Source organism: Eucalyptus grandis, chromosome 6, assembly GCF_016545825.1.
Source record: "Eucalyptus grandis isolate ANBG69807.140 chromosome 6, ASM1654582v1, whole genome shotgun sequence".
NCBI lineage: Eukaryota > Viridiplantae > Streptophyta > Magnoliopsida > Myrtales > Myrtaceae > Eucalyptus > Eucalyptus grandis.
Window position 1 is genome coordinate 9,529,636 of NC_052617.1, and position 9,840 is coordinate 9,539,475.

At 42.7% G+C, this 9,840-nt stretch overlaps 2 pseudogenes; both read left to right on the plus strand.

Annotated features, from left to right (window-relative positions):
* Positions 1 to 307: 307 nt before the first annotated feature.
* LOC120294637 lies at positions 308 to 4,084 on the plus strand (annotated as a pseudogene).
* Positions 4,085 to 6,030: 1,946 nt separating this feature from the next.
* On the plus strand, positions 6,031 to 9,632 carry LOC120294638 (annotated as a pseudogene).
* Positions 9,633 to 9,840: the final 208 nt, after the last annotated feature.

Sequence of the window (9,840 nt, forward strand, 5' to 3'; positions counted from 1 at the left end):
TTCCGTAAGATTTCATTAGAAATTATGATGAACTAAATACTATGTACGAGTTATTGATGTAATTGGAAATTGAAAAAATACCGGAAAAAAATATTTGAGTACTATTATAATCTCTATTGTATCACTTTTTCTACGTTGAAATTTTAAAAGAAAATTATTCTTTTTCTAAAAAGGCGGAAGAGAGAGGAGAGAGAATGTCGATTAGTCTCTGGCATGTGGATCCCAAAATTGACACGTGTTAACTGTTTAATGGACTTATATGAAGCTGACGTGGGCACCTAGTATTTTCTCGCCTGGCTCTCTTTCGTCTTCCTTTTCTCCTGAATCCCTCTCTGCACACCCGCATAGAGAGAGAGAGAGAGAGAGAGAGAGAGATGAGTCCTGCGGGAGTGCAAGAAGGAGATGATGCGGGCGAAGTAGTACATCCGTGGCTAGATCACCATCAGAAGGAGCTCGACGCCGGTGCTCTCTTCGTTCTCAAATCTAAAGGTAATTTCATCTCTTCTCTTTTACTCTTCTCGTGTTCTGCAAGCGCCGCTGTCGCTGCCGCGGCGGCGGCGGCCTCCTTCTCCCTTGAGGGGAGACTGTCTATCACCTGATGAATATCCAGAATTTCGTGTAATGCGCATTTCAAGAACATAGGTGGTGAATTTTTATTTTTATTTTTTATTTCATATATTGAAAGACAAGTAGAGAGTTAATATGATATAATATCTTTTCTTGTTTAGACTAAGAGGAAAGCGCTGCTACCGCTTTAGTTTTGGGGACGGACCATTTGGTTTGGGTCACCTCGAAGAGGAAAACGAGCACCATAAATATGTCCATTGATTCCAAGACTTATGGCCAAGAAAATGCTTGTTGTTTTCACTAATTGTTCCTAACTCACAATTAAAAAAATAGCAAATGATCTCTTTTGTAATAATTAACTTTCGGCAGACTATAAGCATGTCGTCTTGTAAACGTGAATTCAAAAGAAAGCATGACTGCCAACTATTACTGAGTAAATCATTTCTCTTTTGGACACTATTGATATCATAATTCATCACGTCTTGTTTGAAAGTTATAATGACAATTTTGATTAGACAGCGATACCATACCATTGAAATTTGCCGATAGGTGACACGTCGTTATTGTATGTGATAACTTGACGTAAGGGGTCCTCTTTCTCCAATTTTTCATATTCTTCTTCCTCCAAGATTCTATCTAAGACAGATTTGCTGATTCCTGACTATGGTCCCATTGTCCATATCCAAATTAATTATCAAAATATATTTTGCGATGATGCTTGAAAGAATTTAACTGATTATTACTTGGAAATTGAAATTGAAACAGGTTCATGGCTTCATTGTGGATACCACTTAACCACCTCGATCGTGGCTCCAGCTCTTCTAAGCCTTCCCTACGCTTTCACCTTCTTGGGATGGGCGGGCGGGATCATCTGCTTGGTCATCGGAGCACTCGTGACCTTCTACTCTTACAACCTCATATCACTCGTCCTGGAGCACCACGCCCAGATGGACAATCGGCATCTACGGTTCAGAGACATGGCTCACGACATCATGGGTAAGTCCTAATCACAGAATATTTCACTCAACGGCAACATTCATCTCAAAGCAACGTGTTAACTCTCTTTTACCAATAAGCGGTTGAATGAACACAATCATTGAACGAAATGCACTCGAAACGCCTCAAATGATAATATTACGACGTGACTATGTTTGACACCGAAAGTCCGTATCTGAGATCAAGAGGTTTGCCTTGAACTTTAGGACAAGTTGTTTCGAAGCACGGCACGTGCTCAATCGTTTGAATTTCAAAACATGCGTGAATACATGTTAACCCATATGGTTACTTGAACTCCTTCACGATGCTTTCGATCAAGTTGCACCGGATTGCACCCAGTCCGCACTGCTTTTGGATTGTAATCCATGGTCAAAGTTGCAAATCATCCCGGTTTTCTTTTTGTGATGTACACTTCGTAAAATCGTTGACATTTTGAGATTCCGTGCTTTGACCATTGAATTGATAGCAGCACCCATGCTATTTTTCCCTTTGGTCAGAAAAATGCAACTTTCATTTCTTTCAGGAATAGGTGAATATATAGTCGGAAAACATGTTCGGCCAACGATTGAAGCGACGAAAGAGAAACCTTGGACATTGCAATTTCTAACGCTCTACTGTAGGAAAGTAGCTCTAGGCTGGATTTTTGAGTTACCAAATAACTCAGACCATTCTGTTTGTCATTGAATTCACGTATCACTAGCTCTTTTTGTTTATCTGAGCCAATTCTTCGGGTTTGAGTAAATTGCGGAACATAAGTGGCTTATAATCATGTTGGTCGAGCTGATTGTCATCAAGTATAATGTTAGAGATAACCTGATATGGCCACGTAAGCTTTTTTAGAAGTTTCTGCATTCGTGACATATCCGGCACCGTGAAAACGGGGATTGCTGTGGATTTGGGCAGGGCCGAGATGGGGAAGTTCTACGTCGGTCCAATCCAATTCATGGTCTGCTATGGTGCTGTTGTTGCTTGCACCCTCCTGGGAGGGGAATGCTTGAAGGTCTGACTACCGAAACTCTTGAGTTTGCTCCTGTTTTTGTACATGATTATTCATACTTTAGTGTATAGAGAGGTCATTTCTCTTATAAATTCCGACACTCCCAGACGATCTACTTGCTGTCGAAGCCAGATGGGACGATGAAGCTCTATGAGTTCGTCATAATATTCGGGTGCTTGATGTTAGTCCTAGCTCAAGTACCGTCCTTTCACTCACTCAGGCACATCAATATGGTGTCCTTGGTTTTGTCCCTTCTCTACAGTGCTTGTGCCACTGGCGGTTCCATTTACATCGGTAAGTGTCGAGTCGAACGTGAAATTCAAGAAGCACGCATGCTGTGCAATGGCAAAGCAAACCAGTTCATGACATCATATCTGATGTCAAGTTTCTCCTCTTCTGTCGCAGGGCTTTCGTCCAAGGGGACTGAGAAGGACTACTCCTTGGCAGGGGACACTCCAAGTCGCATCTTCGGCTTCTTCAATGCCATCGCCATTATTGCAACGACGTTTGGGAATGGGATTATTCCTGAAATTCAGGTATTATAATTGTGAAATGTCTGTTTTGTTTAGTTCAACACGATTTGGTGTCCGCTTGAATTAGTCAGGTGGAGAGATTCATTGAACGATAAGGGTTTAGTATTTGCGCCACCGGTTTGACTTTCGATCTGTGTAAATCGATTTATAGGCCACGTTGGCACCTCCAGTGAAGGGAAGATGTTCAAGGGGCTGTGCGTGTGCTACGCCGTGGTCGTGGTCACTTACTTTAGCGTCGCAATCTCCGGTTATTGGGCTTTCGGCAACCAAGCAGATGCGCTCCTCCTCAGCAACTTCTTGGTTGATGGGAAGGCGCTGGTTCCAAAATGGTTCATTTTGATGACCAACATGTTCACCATTCTCCAATTGTCAGCTGTTGGTGTAGTAAGAATCTCTCTCTCATGCGCGCACAGTGGAATATGTGACGGTGGTAACTTGAGAAGAACGAACTGTTTTTGGGCAGGTTTATCTGCAGCCTACTAATGAAGTTCTTGAGACAACGTTCGCAGACCCCATGAGTACGGAATTCTCTGCACGAAACGTCATACCTCGCCTGATCTCTCGGTCAATATCCATCATTGTGGCAACAACATTAGCTGCAATGCTCCCCTTCTTTGGAGACATCAATTCTCTGATTGGAGCATTCGGATTCCTGCCTCTCGACTTTGTCTTGCCCGTAATCTTCTACAACTTGACGTTTAAGCCATCGAGACGAAGCTCCATTTTCTGGTTGAACATCACTATTGCCGTCGTGTTCTCAACAGTGGCGGTTATTGCAGCTGTTGCAGCGGTTAGGCAAATAGCCCTGGACGCAGATACGTACCAGTTATTTGCTGATTTGTAAACAGAGGTATCTTGTTCTCAAAAGCTGGGTCGATTATATGAATGCTGATATTAGCCCCCGTTCAGTGAAACCGGGACACCAATTAGTCCACCACTCACACCAAAATTCTTTCGTAGTAATGGTAAAATAGCAGTGGAAATTCGTAAAGCAAGAACCATCGGTAGCATTTCCTTTGGTTGAAAGATGAATTGGCAGAGCTGTGATTGCTCCCCCTTATACAGTATGCATGCAGAGTTCAGATGGAAACTGCATATGCTATATGTAATCCTTGGTAAGAATTGATCTGAAAATGAAATAAAACCAAACACGAAGAAAATGGGACAACATCTTAACCAAAAAAAAAAAGAAAATGGGACAACAGTCATTATTCATTAAGCATGATAACATCAGATAAGTCCAATTAACGGAGATTAAACCAAAAAGAAAATTACAATAGACAATGTAAAACACGGTACCGGCAGCTTCCAAAACAACATTCTTATTGGCGAGGGCCAGAACTTCACTTCTCAGGGTCACTGCCACAGATATCCATGGACTCATTCTGGTCGTCCCATTTCTCGGGACTACTTGAGGCCGGTGGTGCAATAGTAATAGGGCTGGCCATGACTGGCTCTTCCCTGTCCGATCCCTCGGGGAGACTCAAGGCCGGTGGCACGATAGTAATAGGGCTGGCCATGATCGGCTCTTCCTTGTCTGATCCCTCAGGGAGACTCGAGGCCAGTGGCTGAATAGTAATAGGGGTGGCCCTGATTGGCTCTCCCTCCTCCGATCCCTCAGGTCCTGGCGATCTGTCATTTGCACTGCCTTATGCCATCCTACTCGCTTGCACAGGGACATCCACCAGTTCGCCATCATTGACGTCACCCGCAGCTGCAGAAACATTAGCCGAACGCTGCTTTCTCTTGTACTTTCTCTCCATACGTCCTCAAACGTGCTGAAATAATCTGATTGATAGAAACCCAATCCAAATCCGGTTTTATCATTTGCATATGTGTAAGACTACATGATAATCCAAACTCAAGTCTTTCTAAAGATTGGAGGGAAAATTTCAAATAAGGGCCGAAGTGCCCTTATTTTCTCAATTAAAAGTCTGAAATGGAACTTATTTTAAATAAAGGGTCTGAAGTGGCTATATCGCCTTAGAGAAAAAGTGGTTATGGTTATCTCAAATAAAGTCCTAGCCTTGCGGACTTGCCAGCTGCCAAAAATTCCACCTGACTAAAGATATTTTTATCCACGCACAATATAAATATAAATTAAATTAGATTAAAAATTAAGAAGAAAAATATAGGCTCCCTCCCGCCTATGGCCGCCGCCCATCACCGGTAGGGCGGTGGCAATGGCCGATGAGTTTGCTAACACTTGGTCGAGGGCTGGCGACCCTCGCCGGCTAGAGGCTAGAGCCAGCAGCACTGGGGGCCACAACTAGGAGGAAGCCCTCCCTCTCGAGTGTTTCTTTTCCTTTTTAAAGTTATAATATATATATTTTTAGTTTTTTTAAAACACAAAAGGGCTATTTCTGAGCCGGCCGAGGGTTGACGATGATCGTCAATCGTCAGTGGATTTTCATTGGTCACCTAATTGAGCCCTACAACTTTACCGTGCTCCAGCCACGGCAAAAATCATCAAATTAACCCAACTGCTCACCGTCTTCTGACAAAAGGGCACTCTCTTGTGGGAGTGCACCAAATTCCATACGGTGGCCGAGAGGAGAGGAGTTTCTTGTGGGAGATTTTTGTCATTGTAATTACATCCAAATATTTTAGCTAGTTAAATTCTTATAATTAGATTTTATTTAATTTCTTAAGTGAGATTTCATGAAAAATTATGAGGAGCTAAATACTATATACGAGTTATTGGTGTAATTGGAGACTGAAAAATACTGGAAGAAAATATTTGAGTACTAAAATCATTATAATTTCTATTGTATCATTGGAATTTTGAAAGAAAGAAAATTATTCTTTTTCAAAAAAGGCAGAAGAGAGAGGAGAGAGAGAGTGTTGATTAGTCTCTGATGTGCGGATCCCAAAATTGACACGTGTTAACTATTTAATGGACTTACATAAAGCTGACGTGGGCACCTAATAATTTCTCGCCCGGCTCTCTTTGGTCTTCCTTTTCTCCTGAATCCCTCTCTGCACACTCGCATAGAGAGAGAGAGAGAGAGAGAGAGATGGGTCCTGCAGAAGTGCAAGAAGGAGATGATGCGGGCGAAGTAGTACCTCCGTGGCTAGATCACCATCAGAAGGAGCTCGACGCCGGTGCTCTCTTCGTTCTCAAATCTAAAGGTAATTTCATCTCTTCTCTTTTACTCTTCTCGTGTTCTGCAAGTGTCGCCGCCGCCGCCGCCGCCTCCTTCTCCCTTGAGGGGAGACTGTCTATCACATGATGAATAACCAGAATTTCGTGTACTGTGCACTTCAAGAACAGTGAACACAGGTGGTGATTATATATATATATTGAAAGACAAGTAGAGAGTTAATATGATATAATATCTTTTCTTGTTTAGACTAGAGGAAAGTGCTGTTACCGCTTTAGTTTTGGGGACGGGACCATTTGGTTTGATTACCTCAAAGACGAAAACGAGCACCATAAGTATCTCCATCAATTCCAAGACTTATGGCCAAGAAAATGCTTGTCGTTTTCACTAATTGTACCCAACTCACAATTAAAAAAAAATAGCAAATGATCTCTTCTGTAATAATTAACTTTCGGCAGACTATAAACATGTCGTTTTCTAAACGTGAATAAGAATGACGGCCGACTATTAATGAGCGAATCATTTCTCTTTTGACACTATTAACATCATAATTAATCACGTCTTGTTTGAAAGTTATAATGACAATTTTGATTAGACAGTGATATCATACCGTTGAAATTTGCCGATAGATGACACGTCGTTATTGTCTGTGACAACCTAATGTAAGGGGTCCTTTTTCTCCAATGTTTTGTATTCTTCTTCCTCCAAGATCAGATTTGCTGATTCCTAGACTATGGTCCCATTGTCCATATCCAAATTAATTATAAAAATTTATTTTGCGGTGATGCTTGAAAGAATTTAACTGATTATTACTTGGAAATTGAAATTGAATCAGGTTCATGGCTTCATTGCGGATACCACTTGACCACCTCGATCGTGGGTCCAGCTCTTCTAAGCCTTCCTACGCTTTCACCTTCTTGGGATGGGGGCGGGATTATATGCCTGGTCGTCGGAGCACTCGTGACCTTCTACTCTTACAACCTCATATCACTCGTCCCTGGAGCATCACGCCCAGATGGGCAATCGGCATCTACGGTTCAGAGACATGGCTCACGACATCATGGGTAAGTCCTAATCACAGAACATTTCACTCAACGGCAACATTCGTCTCAAAGCATCATGTTAACTCTCTTTTACTAATAACCAGTTGAATGTACACAATCATTGAACGAAATACACTTGAAACTCATCTAATGATAAGTCCGTGTCCGAGATCAAGAGGTTCACCTTGAACCTTAGGACAAGTCGTTTCGAAGCACGGCACGTGCTCAATCGTTTGAATTTCAAAACATGCGTGAATACATGTTAACCCATATGGTTACTTGAACTCCTTCACGATGCTTTCGATCAAGTTGCACCGGATTGCACCCAGTCCGCACTGCTTTTGGATTGTAATCCATGGTCAAAGTTGCAAATCATCCCGGTTTTCTTTTGTGATGTACACTTCGTAAAATCGTTGACAGTTTGAGATTCCGTGCTTTGACCATTGAATTGATAGCAGCACCCATGCTATTTTTCTCTTTGGTCAGAAAAATGCAACTTTCATTTTTTTCAGGAGTAGGTGAATATATAGTCGGAGAACATGTTCGGCCAACGATTGAAGCGACGAAAGAGAAACCTTGGACATTGCAATTTCTAACGCCCTGCGGTAGGAAAGTAGCTCTAGGCTGGATTTTTGAGCTACCAAATAACTCAGACCATTCTGTTTGTCATTGAATTCACGTATCACTAGCTCTTTTTGTTTATCTGAGCCAATTCTTCAGGTTTGAGTAAATTGTGGAACATAAGTGGCTTATAATCATGTTGGTCGAGCTGATTGTCATCAAGTATATGTTAGAGATAACCTGATATGGCCACGTAAGCTTTTTTAGAAGTTTCTGCATTCGTGACATATCCGGCACCGTGAAAAACGGGGATTGCTGTGGGTTTGGGCAGGGCCGAGATGGGGGAAGTTTTACGTCGGTCCAATCCAATTCATGGTCTGCTATGGTGCTGTTGTTGCTTGCACCCTCCTGGGAGGGGAATGCTTGAAGGTCTGACTACCGAAACTCTTGAGTTTGCTCCTGTTTTTGTACATGATTAGTCATACTTTAGTGTATAGAGAGGTCATTTCTCTTATAAATTCCGACACTCCCAGACGATCTACTTGCTGTCCAAGCCAGATGGGACGAAGAAGCTCTACGAGTTCGTCATAATATTCGGGTGCTTGATGTTAGTCCTAGCTCAAGTACCATCCTTTCACTCACTCAGGCACATCAATATGGTGTCCTTGGTTTTGTCCCTTCTCTACAGTGCTTGTGCCACTGGCGGTTCCATTTACATCGGTAAGTGTCGACTCGAACCTGAAATTCAAGAAGCGCGCATGCTGTGCAATGGCAAAGCAAACCAGTTCATGACATCATATCTGATGTCAAGTTTCTCCTCTTTCTGTCGCAGGGCTTTCGTCCAAGGGGACTGAGAAGGACTACTCCTTGGCAGGGGACACTCCAAGTCGCATCTTCGGCTTCTTCAATGCCATCGCCATTATTGCAACGACGTATGGGAATGGGATTATTCCTGAAATTCAGGTATGATAATTGCGAAATGTCTGTTTTGTTTAGTTCAACACGATTTGTTGTCCGCTTGAATTGGTCAGGTGGAGAGATTCGGGTTTAGCATTTGTGCCATCAGTTTGACTTTCGATCTGTGTAAATCGATTTATAGGCCACGTTGGCACCTCCAGTGAAGGGGAAGATGTTCAAGGGGCTGTGCATGTGCTACGCCGTGGTTGTGGTCACTTACTTTAGCGTCGCAATCTCCGGTTATTGGGCTTTCGGCAACCAAGCAGAAGGGCTCCTCCTCAGCAACTTCTTGGTTGACGGAAGGCGCTGCTTCCGAAATGGTTCATTTTGATGACCAACATGTTCGCCATTCTCCAATTGTCAGCTGTTGGTGTAGTAAGAATCTCTCTCTCTCGCGCGCACGCACGCACAGTGGAATATGTGACGGTGGTAACTTGAGAAGAACAAACTGTTTTTGGGCAGGTTTATCTGCAGCCTACTAATGAAGTTCTTGAGAAAACGTTCGCAGACCCCATGAGTACGCAATTCTCTGTACGAAACGTCGTACCTCGCCTGATCTCTCGGTCAATATCCATCATTGTGGCAACAACATTAGCAGCAATGCTCCCCTTCTTCGGAGACATCAATTCTCTATTTGGAGCATTCGGATTCCTGCCTCTTGACTTCGTCCTGCCCGTAATCTTCTACAACTTGACGTTTAAGCCATCGAGACGAAGCTCCATTTTCTGGCTGAACATCACTATTGCCGTCGTGTTCTCAACAGTGGCGGTTATTGCAGCTGTTGCGGCGGTTAGGCAAATAGCCCTGGACGCTGATACGTACCAGTTATTTGCTAATTTGTAAACAGAGGTATCTTGTTCTCAAAAGCTGGGTCGATTATGGGTGCGTTTGGGAACTACTTTTGGGGAATGTCTTTAGGAAAATGCAAATACCTTTGACTTAAAGGTGTTTTCCAAAATGCCACCGTGTTTGGTAAATTGCACTTTGAAAGCTCTTTGTAAAGTATTTTGAGCAAAATAGCATTTGGGAAATTACACTTGCAAAAGATCTTTGTGGTAAAAAAAAATTATCAAAAGAAAAAT